Source organism: Nanorana parkeri, unplaced genomic scaffold (genome assembly GCF_000935625.1).
Source record: "Nanorana parkeri isolate BGI_ZX_2015 unplaced genomic scaffold, ASM93562v1 scaffold152, whole genome shotgun sequence".
Lineage (NCBI taxonomy): Eukaryota > Metazoa > Chordata > Amphibia > Anura > Dicroglossidae > Nanorana > Nanorana parkeri.
Window position 1 is genome coordinate 1,666,403 of NW_017306420.1, and position 12,077 is coordinate 1,678,479.

Here is a 12,077-nt window from a genome sequence, read left to right on the forward strand (position 1 = left end):
TAGAGCCATGATTGGGCAGAGTCACGATGACTCTGCCCAATCATGTCTCACAGCTAAGTCCCTGCAGCACACTATATAAGGCTGCTGACACCGCGGCCCTGTGTAGTGTGTTGAAGGAGATTGAGAGCGAGAGAGCGAGAGAGCGAGCGAGCGAGCGAGCGAGAGAGAGAGAGAGTTATACAGAGTTCTGTATATATCATACTTCGGTATATATATCAGAGTTCTGTATATATATCAGAGTTCTGTATATATATCAGAGTTCTGTATATATATCAGAGTTCTGTATATATATCAGAGTTCTGTATATATATCAGAGTTCTGTATATATATATATCAGAGTTCTGTATATATATATATCAGAGTTCTGTATATATATCAGAGTTCTGTATATATATCAGAGTTCTGTATATATATCAGAGTTCTGTATATATATCATGCAGTAGATTAGAAAAAGAGCCTTGTTTTGGTAGTTTTGCTTTGTATGGAGTATAAGTCCTCTGCTTTTATTCTAAATATTAGAAACACTTTATAATTAGGTTGTCTGTGCTGGCCAGCTGGAGAGATTTTGGTCTGTTCTTTATGAATTTGAAGTCCCCCAAACCCATAATCAGTTTAATTGTGTGTGGAGGTAGGAAAAGTATCACAAACATAAACACACTAAAACATTGTTTTAGATCAGGCCATATCTGAGGGTGCCCAGCAGTATCCCTCTAGTGCCAGCAGTTCTACGGAAGGGGAGTAATAAGTAATACCACACACTGGGGAAGGAGTTCCCATGGCATCATGGCCCATATTTTGTATTAGACCACCTTCATATAGTTCACCAAGCCTGGTGAACATTCACTTTTCCAAGTGAACAGTCTATGATCCAATTTACACTTGATTATGATATAGTTCATTAATTTATTGAATGTACATCGTAAAATAGTTCAATGCATAAAAATATAGGTCCTGCTGCATTTTTTTGCAGTATAGTGCACTACTCATTATGCATTGTGGTGTACTGAAATGCAGATGTGTTTTGAATGTGTGTTAGGGTGCCATTCAAAACGAATGGCACCATAGCACAATGACACATGTATGGTGTGTGTGAATGAGGCCAATATTCCTTTAGTAAAATCAACCCAATGGGGGTGATTTACTAACCTAAACACACGCACGCACTAGGTGCGTGTGATTTTTACACAGCAAAACGTATTTATCAACCAAAAAGTCTCTAAAAGCATATTTCCACTAATGCCATATATGGAAAAATCATGCACATGATGCATATATAATGCTGCTTCACAGTTTAGACAAAAATGGTTAGCTCATGCATTTACATTCCTGCATTCATCAACACAAGCAACACAATGTAGAGCTAATTTACACAACATCACCTTGCAATTCATGCAAGGCTTTGCACAAAACACCTGCTGGGTGTGTACACACTACAAAGGTGTCTAGATTCCACCAATAGATCATGCTGGGAGGGAACACACTACAGAGGTGTATACTTGTTCGTGGCGTGTTTATAAGGTTAGTAAATCAACCCCATTGTGTTTAAGCTTGAGAAATATAGTTGTGGAAAGTGTTTTACTAGAGCAAGTGAAAAGGCCACTTTCGTAATCCATAATCTAACAAATCTATATACAATATTGCTAAAATATCGCTTTGGAAAAAGCGACCACACAGAAAAACTGTGCTAATGAACACCCACAAAGCATTTTGTCAAGAAAGATCTTAACATTTAAACTTAATGATTAGTGAACTGGGCTACTGAAAGGAGTATTAGCTGAATGGTTTTAATAGGCAATCATAAAATAAGAACAGAGACATCTTAGGCACAATTATTTTCAGTTTAAGAAGTTTGAAAAATTATCATGAAGAACAAATTAGAAGCTGTGGTTTTCCACACCCATCCTCAGGGACCTAAATGGATGAGGACATACCAGGAATATCCTCTCCATTAAGGTAAAATCACTGTAATTATATTTATTAGAATATCTTATAATATGTAATTGTATCTCTAATGCATCTAGTGATTGCTCATAGTCACAAGGACACAAGTGATAATTGAATTTATATGGACTGGCTCAGAACTGTCACCTTATAATTCAGCAGTGTACCTAACAGATTCATTTTTAACATACCCACTCCTGCTCCTCAATGCACCAAATCATTTTTTAGTAATCATGAAATTAAATGAGTCTTGATGAGGGGCAGAACAAAAACAGAAAGTAGATTTTCTTTAACTGAAAGTTGTATATATTAAATAATCATGTCAGTAAAAAAAAAAGAAAAAAAAAAAGAAAACAATATATAAAAAATATTTTTTAGGGAGACTAAACTATAAATTATATACACTCTACACTCTTCTACACTCTACACCAAGGATGTCCAAACTGCGGCCCTCCAGCAGGGGTGGAACTACGAATCCCATGAGGCTTTGCAAGATTCTCACAGCCACAGACATGACTCCCGGAGAGAGATGCTTCATGGTATTCGTAGTTCCACCACAGCTGGAGGTCCGCAGTTTGGACATCCCTGCTCTACACTCTCTTACATTTTCAATCACTCCCTTTCTAATGGTGTCATCCCTACCCCTATAAAACAAGCATTGACGACCCCCCATATTTAAAAAAAAAAAAACCTTTGGGGCCCAAAAGTCTGAATAATTTGTGACCCTTCTCCTTGCTCCTATTTACCTACAAAATTCTGGAAAGTCTACATTCTGGAAAGTAGACAACTGCCTGAGCTGCCACCTTACCGTTAACAACCTCCTTGACCCATTTTAATCTGGCTTTCGTTCACAACACTCCGCAAAAACTGCTCTTCTAAAACTTGCTAACGATCTACTAACTTCTAAAACCAATGGCCACTACTCTATACTCATACTTTTAGACCTTCCTGCTGCCTTTGACACAGTTGACCACTTGCTTTTCCCTAATAAACTCAAATCCCTAGGCCTCCGAGACCCTGCTCTCTCTCTTGGTTCACCTCTTACCTACCTAAGCGCATCTTTAGTGTTGCCTAAAATTCTACCTCCTCCTCCTCTTACTGTGGGGTTCCCCCAAGAGACCCTTCTATTCTCCATCTACACCTCTTCTCTGTGTTAGTGGATACCCTCCCAGGGCTTCCAATACAATCTTTATGCTGATGACACCCAAATCTATTTCTCCACTCCTCAGCTCACCTCCTCTGTCTCTTCACGTATCACTAATCTACTCACTGACATCTCAGCATGGATGTCACACCACTACCTCAAACTCAAATCTGTCCAAAACTGAGCTTATAATATTTCCTCCTCTCCATGTTTCCTCCCCAAACTTCTCCATCCCAATCAACAGCACTACAATCAACCCTGCCCGTCAAGCCAAGGTGCTCGGTGTAATATTTGATTCTGAGCTCTCCTTTCAGCCCCACATAGAATCATTATCTAAATCTTGCCGACTCAACCTTCATAACATTTCTAAAATTCACCCCTTTTTAACAAAAGAAACCACAAAGCATCTAATTCACTCCCTTGTAATCTCTCGCCTTGACGACCGTAACTCCCTCCTTGTTGGCCTACCACTAAACAGGCTATCCCCTTTCAGTTTATCATGAATGCTGCTGCCAGACTCATCCACCTTACCAACCGTTCAGTGTCTGCCGCCCCTCTCTGCCAATCTCTCCACTCGCTCCCAACTGCCCAACAAATAAAATTCAAAATACTAACATCTCAACATATCACCCAAACCCTCCTCTCCGCTCCTCTGTCTCCCCCATTTGTAAGGCGCTGTGCAAACTGTTGTCGCGCTATAAATCCTGTATAATATTAATAATGATTTAGTCCTTGACAAGACCTAGGCAAAAATAGAAATCCTGACAATACACAGGTGACCAACAGTTTTGTTACAGTGCCTGGACAATCGTCAATTATTACCAGAAACAGGCAACAAATGTCCAAATGTGGCAATTTGCATGCATAATCTCCATCATTTTGGAGGGGTGTACTTTGTAGTTATTTGAGGGTGTACCTGATAAAAGTGCAGCAAAGACAGTAAGCTCAGGAAAGTATCTGCTTACAAGAATTTTGTTAGGATCAACAGGTATTTTTTTGTGTTTATCAAACAAATATAACAAGATGCTTCCAATGGTAGCCGACCCAAAAGCAAACCATAACATTCTTAGGGTTTATATGGATTTTAAGCACCACAATGCAGACCTCTTAAAAGAGAACTGTTGCCAAACATTTATTTTGGCTTTAGTTCTTTTTAGGTCACAGGACTACATTTACTAATGTAGTCCTGTGACCCAAACTCAGCATACAGTGGGCTGTTGCCCACTGTATGCTGACAGCACAGAGCCACAATGCAAGTGGGAATGATCCCAACAATATTGTCAGAATCCACTCCGCTGCCTGATTGACAGCTGGCTCTGCCTCTCTAAAGCCAGAGCCAGCTGTACCCACCCCCTCCCATCTGTCCCTCCAATGAGTGCTGAAGGATTAGAGAGAGTGGAGGGCTGAATTCCATCAGGGAGCAGAGATTGACAGTATACTTTATACTCAATACCCTAGCAGTCATTACAAATACTGAATATAAATCCAGAATACTTGCTGAATTTTATTTTAAGCATGGTTTACTTTTTTACTTTCTGAAAAAGCTTATGAGTTATTAAAAGTAAAAACTCCTTGCTCCAACCAGACAGATCTGTTTGCCTTTGCACCATCCATCTTACTCATCTATTCAGCAAACATTTCTTGCCTGAAATGTCATCAATCTTATTATATCAATGAACAGAGAAATGAGCTTATGAACAAATGTCAATAGGTTCTTGGATGAGCATTCCGCACAGTCTAGGAAACCACAAATGCCATGCCAATCAGTTTCTAACATGCTAACTAAGGTGGCCAGTTTTTTCCAAGGTGACAAGTCTTAACCTGAAAAAAAAACAAAAACAAGGAAGGGCATCCTTTAGAAACAGAGCCTTAATTAAAATGCTCAGAGTACAGGTTTCATTTCTGTCCTGCTGCCGGGGAAAGGTCAAACGCTTGTCCTATTTTTCAGAGTAACTGATTGGGATAATTGCTTCATAAAATACCACAACAAAGAGATGTAGTATATTTTAATCTCTTTCCAGTGCTGAATGAAAATTAGCATTTCATTTCAAGGTCCCATACCCATTCTACACAGTGCATAAATTAAACTGAAAATCATTAAAATGGTGCATAAATCTCTGAGCAGAAGCCAAATGGAGCAATGTATTTTGACAGTTGTGAGGTTGATGGTAATGTTGGAATAAATCGTGTTCCATAGAAAACTCAAATATAGTGAATCGCTGTCTAAACACAACTTTATGACTGTTGTGTTGTTTTTTACAGTGCTGAATGAAATTATGAGGCCAGTTACAGTAAGTAATAAATCATAAATGTTGAAAAAATCTGAGGACTTGACTTTTAGAGGTTAAAAATGTGTAAAGAAAACCTGGCTGGAGACTATAATTGCAGACTTCCAGTTGCCTGGCATGCTGACCTTCTGGCTTTAATTCTTTGGGTATATGATTCAGAAAAAGAGGCAGATAAGGAATTCCGAGTGCCCTTCTTGATCTACGAACTACTTTCAGGTCTATGACTTGAAGTACTGAATTCAGTGGCTCAGAATAACAGCCAAGCAACTAGCATTTTCATAAGATGCCCAGCAAAGTCAGTCAACATATTTATCTCAGGTAAGCAGTAAGTATTTATTTTTATTTAAACTATCAGATGCTTAAGCACACCACAACACTGCCTGAAGAAGAAAAAAATAATGATGACCTTCAAGTTGAAAGATATACAGTACATGTTGTGTGTGATCCTAAAATCTCACTCTTTCTCTCTTGAAAAGTTGTTTTTTTGTAGGGTGGTGGTGATGGCTGTATGAAAAGTGTCTCCCTCTTCCCACATTCTGGCAGACACCTATGTAGATATGCAAAAAAATCTATCAGCATAGAATTAGGCATTAGACTAATAGACATTACCTCCCATAATCAACAGCCAGCTACTGCTAGTCGTCCTTCCTATAAATGATGTAAGGTAACGTGTTTTCATGCCAACAAACCACCTAGTGGGCAAATTGCTGGATTTTACCCAACAAAAAATACCAGCTTGTTTTCTCACTAACTTACTCATGAGGGTAAAAATGTTATCTGCATTGCTTAACCAGTTGTAGACTTGGGGAGTGCTACATATGCCAGAAAAACTTCATCACAGCTGTCAAAATAACATCCACCAGTTGCAGTTGCTGCACAGTTTTTGCTATTACAAAAACGACCTTCTGACACAGTGTTTATAAACACTGATCAGACAAATATAAAGTAATATTGTTTTACTTTTTGTTTTTACTCTATTCCATTTATCTGCACATCAAAAGGGACAATAGGGATGAGCTTCAAACTGCAGGTAAAGTCAGTAGACTTGTGCGCCGTCAAAAAATGTGTTCCGTTTCGGAATATCCGTTATTTCGTAATTCGTGTCCGAAACTCAATTCGGATTCGTACGAAATACGAATTTTCGTTAGTTTCGGCACATTTTCGTAACTGTACGAATGTTCGTTATGATGAAGTTAAAAAGCAAAAATACCTTTGTTAATATTGGAGTCGATGTGGTAGTTGTTTTTTTATCCGAAATACGAATTCCGTTAACGAATTCCAGATCTGAATTTCATATTTCGCATAAAAAAAACTACCATCAACTCCAATATAAATGTACTTTGCTTTTTAACTTCAATATAACGAATGTTCGTAACGGAACGAAAATATGTCAACGGAATTTCGTATTTCCTGCCTGTATTGTAATGCAACTCTCAGCAGCAGAAGAGAAAACCTCTGATTGGTCAACCAAACGAAATACGAATTCCGTTAACGGATTCCGTATCCGTATTTCGGATTTCGGATAAAAAAAAAAACTACCATCAACTCCAGTATATTAACAAATCTACTTTGCTTTTTAACTTCAATATAATGAATGTTCGTAACGGAACGAAAATTCCGTCAGCGGAATTTCATATTTCCTGCCTGTGTATTGTAATGCAACCCTCAGCAGCAGCGGATCCGTATTTCGGATTAAAAAAAAATCTTGTCATGTTGTTCAACCTCATTTACAGGGGTAACATTCGTTATATTGAAGTTAAAAAGCAAAGTGCATTTATATTGGAGTTACTTAATGGTAGTTTTTTTTTATACGAAATTCGTATTTCGTTTTGGTTGACCAATCAGAGGTTCTCTAATCTCTTCTGCTGCTGAGAGTTGCATTACAATATACAGGCAGGAAATACGAAATTCCGTTGACGTATTTTCGTTCCGTTACGAACATTCGTTATATTGAAGGTAAAAAGCAAAGTACATTTATATTGGAGTTGATGGTAGTTTTTTTTAAAGTCCGAAATACGAAATTCGGATACGGAATCCGTTAACGGAATTCGTATTTCGGATACAAAAACAACTACCACATAGACTCCAATATTAACAAAAGGTCTTCTTGCTTTTTAACTTCATCATAACGAATGTTCGTAAAGTTACGAAAATTTGCCGAAACTAACGAAAATCCGTATTTCGTACGAATCCGAATTGTTTCGGATACAAATTACGAAATACGAAATAATGGATATTACGAAACGGAACTCATTTTTTGACGGCGCAAAAGTCTACCAGTGATCATTGTCACTAATACAGAAAGTGATGGGAAATTCACATTTTTTCAGCAGTCACCAGAACAAGAATAGAGGAAAATGTTTTAATAAGGACACCTGTTTCTACGAGGGAATGTTAAAGAAGTGAAATCCCTCACTTTGGAGAGATTTTCAGGGTTATTCACAAAAGGGTGAAGAGTTCAGAGCAGGCAGGAGAAGTGAACAATCTAGGACAACATAGCTGAACTGGAAAGTGAACTGAATTAGAGAATGTTTCCAAATCAGCTATTTTGGCCTAGATTGTTCATTTCTCCTGACTTCTCCAAAATCTTCACCCTTTAGTGAATTACCCTGTTTGTCACAATTATCTTCCAGGACAGGAGGGAAAGGTAAATGTCCCTAATGTGACAAGCACCAAAAAAGAAAAACTTTGACAAGGAATCTAACCATTCTCAACTCTGTCCAAAATTACATATACTTTTAAACTGACCTACTAATAGGCCAGTGTTTAACAAAAATAGTCACATTGCTGGTATTTTTCTTTCTTTCTGGAGAACAGCAAAAAGTCAAGATAGCAAAACACAAAATGTTATTGCCATAAAGAAACAGCCATTAAAGAAGTTTCTTTACTATCAAAATCCCCATTATACTTTACAATGAAGCACATAAAAAAAGAAGACAAACAAATGTAAAATCCCACATTAAACTTGCTCAAAACCATCAAACAGACTAAAAGTGTTGTAGATTTGAATAAAATGTTTTGTTTTGTTTTTTTCTGGTATCCATGTTACCTATCCCCTTAAGATCCTCATACTGCTTTGCTCGGGATAAAATAAAGTGTGGTAATGAAACCTCTTCCCATACACATTATTAGCTTAACTATTTCTAAAATTATAAAGTTATTGATGCCCAGTCAATGTGCAGATTGACAGCAGTGGCCTGCCACCCTGTTGGTTCGAATAGGAGTCTCATATCTTGGTATGACTAGAGTTACATTATTACTTAAGTTATTTTTGGGTTTATAATTTGCAAGTTTGGATACTTTCAAAATCTGCACAAACACTTTTGCTGCATACCCCAGGATACATCTGCAAATTAAATATTAATCTGATAAAAGAACTAAAAATCATTCAGGTTTTTATACAATCTGATTACATTATCTTGACTACAGAAAAAGCGATCACTCATTGATAAAAAAAACGAAATGCGCTCTGTTGTAATTAAGTTTTTCTAACCATATCAAAACAATTAAAATTTGAAATGAAGAACAAATTGAGTAAGCAACATTGCCATGAAAAAACTTAGTCCAACAAGATGCTTTGATGTTTCATCCTGATAAGAGTGTATTAATTGTTGAGTATAAAAAACAGCCTAATATTACAGCTGTGTTTTAATCAAGAACCAGCATTTCTTAATGAAAGTTTAAGAGTTTCAGTTATCAATTAAAATAAAGATTATTTTAATCCTTATATTAAAATAACAGAAATCATCGCTAAAGTTAGACTATTAAGACAGAATCCATGCAAACATGAGGCAAAAATAAACACTTTCAATGCAGATCATGCCACTACATTTACTATAAACCTTGTTGAGTGACTTAAAAGTGCTTGCTTGTATCTCAAGTACATGTGAATAGCCACTCCAAAGTTGGAGCTCCAATATCCCCCTCTCTTACCTTCGGACCCTCACTATAAATCAGTGAGACTGTTCTTCATAATCATGAATCAATAGTTAGGCTTGGGGCAGGTCAAAGCAGGCTTTCGAGCTGAAGTTACTATTTTCATAACATAGTGTGCTGGATTTACCTCTTTACCGCAACAGTTAATCATGTATCTCTTATTATAAACGTATGCCAAGATAGCAGTCAAAGCTGTATTCAGAGTGAAAACTATCAAAGATACATAGAGAAATGGCACCATTTTGTATAGACTTAACGCCTGTTGTCAGCAACCATTGTTAGTATAAGGAAAAGCAATATTTTCGGTTTGCTTTATATGGAAATATTGAACATTATAGTTTAGTAATAAAAAGCTTTTAGAGTAGGGTAACCTGGTTGGAAAAATGTATGCTTTGTGCATTGGTATGCAGAGCTGAGTTTAAAGGCGATGGCTGTCAAGCTGTTGCTAAAGAAGAGACCTTATAATTGGAAAAAAGTACAGCTGAGAGTTGATATGATCCTATGTTTAACATCACTCGCTGGCTGTGGAGCTGGAATGCACTCTATCAGTAGGTTAGTTTCAGACAGGCACTATTGGGCTTAGTTGTTTTGTTAGATTTCTTAGATCATTCTATAAGGAGTTTAATATTCTCCCATGTATTAGAGCTTTCCTGAGCTTTTTACCAGAGTACTGTGCCTTGTCAACTGAATCAATGAGTTAGACTGGTCTCTAATTGTCTGTTTGGCATCAACATCACAAGGAGCTCCTTTAGAAGTTATCTGTTGTTTCACATATACAGTATAAGATATTTTAAGATTTTTTAAACATTAATCTTAATAAGGTGTTTTGTATAACTAAGGATAAATTAAGTTGATAAATGTTCTACCTATAGCTTTAGTCAAGATTTTTTTTTTTGCCAAGATGTCTTATCAGTTTGATTTAGTATGAGCTTATGATTTAGGAAATTGACTGCCTGGTGTCTAAAGGTGTGCACACATCTTATGATAATCGCGGGAAATCCCGCGATCGTACGATTATCGTAAGGTGTGTGGGAGCCTTTTATCTTAGGAACATGTTCGAAAACCAGCCGAGAATCGTACGATTTTCAGCGGGTGTGTAGCATGTTGGTAAGATAAAAGCCGGATGGGCCGGTGTGCGCAAGCGCACACTGCCCGTTCAGCATTGCACTCATCGGAAACCCGCCCCTCAGCGAGGCGGGCTTGCGACCATCGCAAGTACGATCTTCCTGTCCAAGATAGGCAGATCATACGTTTTTTTAATTACCTTACAACCATCGCAAGGCAAAGGTCCTGTGATGGTTGTAAGGTGTGTGCCCAGCCTAAGGGTTAGTTCACACCATATGCAGTTGTGATGCAGTCCGTTCAGTTTGGCTGATACAGCCAAAATACATCACAATGCTTTCCTGTGGGCTTTCTTGTGCTGTATTCACACCATTGAAAAAATGGTTTTTGGGCAGTATAACCTTTGTGAATTAATATTCAAAATATGCAAAAAAGGGTGTTCTCTGTTCGAATATATACTTTTTTACAATACAAAATAATATTCTTTCTGGTCGTAATCTATAATCTTTACCTTTTAATACTGCATACAATACTGCATAGATTGCTTCCATTAAGCATTACATGATGCGGGCTTGTTGGTCATTGTCTGACCTTTACGGGCTCCTTTTTGATCCATGGGTTCGCATATATCTACATATAAATGCCATCATGTAGATATATATCCACTTCATAGCTATATATTCAATTTGTAACCTATCTAATTTATACCTCTCCAAAATACCTGTATATTTATGAAGTTACCATTCTTTCATCTTCTCTGTAAACAAATGTATCTCATTGCGTGAACTTTCTGTATGGTGAGCAAACAGTTTCCTATTTCAGTTTATTGTATTACAACATACTCGCCACCATCTAGGGATGTCTCCTACGTTTAACTTATCTAAATATATGCAAATATATGCAATAGATCAAAATGTTGCCTATTGCACGGGCATGTGCAGTTTGTCCGTATTAATGAGACCACATTAGAATTGCATGTTTGTACTTTCTTTAGAATGCATCAGACCGTGTGGCATTCACACGCTGTTCCCATCTTCCCTATTTTCAGTTACTTTAAAGATCTTGCATAAACTCCTTTTCAATGACATTGGCTTAGTACAAATCTCCCTGACCACCCTCAGGTGCCCTAATCACCGGCCTTGATGTATAAAACAGAGAGTCAGTGGAACACCCCCAATGGGTTCTGAGGAAGGAGGCGTGACCTCTGAAACGCGTAAACCACTTCACTACCAGGGAAGACGAACAGCCGGTGGATATGCACCTTTCGTTCTGACCCTTTTATGCCTGTTTTTATTCGTCCTTTGTGAGTACCTTTATACCATTTTTGATTCGTTTATTAAAAAGTTTTTATGCGATGGAGGCGCTCTCTGTGTCTTGTCTTGCAGTGCTGAGGTTGTTCTGAACCTGGTGAGAGCCGCCCCGTTATCGCCCTGCACATCATTGATTAATACTCTCTTGCACCAAAATCTGCTGGCGCGGTGTTTGATTTTGTCTACCATTGCAGTCCGTTAAGATGCAGTCAGAAAAAATATTTTAGCTACATCTGATCGCACCAGAAGGCATCAAAACACAGGCAAATGCATAAAAACACACCGGAACGCACCCCCCCAAAAAAAACCACACAGAATTGATTGTGTCATCATCCAGGTACTTGCTCTTTGTAGGTAGACGAGATAGTGGAGCCATGGCTGATGTGGATGCTGACA

The 12,077-nt window shown here is 37.8% G+C and overlaps 1 protein-coding gene across 1 annotated transcript in view; it reads right to left on the bottom strand.

Moving 5' to 3' along the window:
- The window catches only part of WSCD2 (WSC domain containing 2), a 202,964-nt gene extending 194,799 nt beyond the window's left edge, over nucleotides 1-8,165 (bottom strand). The window contains exons 1-2 of the mRNA XM_018554282.1: nucleotides 8,110-8,165; nucleotides 3,562-3,564 (exon numbers count right to left, since the gene is read on the bottom strand). The gene's annotated coding sequence lies outside the window, so the exon portion shown is untranslated. The remainder of the gene's footprint in view (nucleotides 1-3,561; nucleotides 3,565-8,109) is intronic.
- Between the last annotated feature and the right edge of the window lie 3,912 nt (nucleotides 8,166-12,077).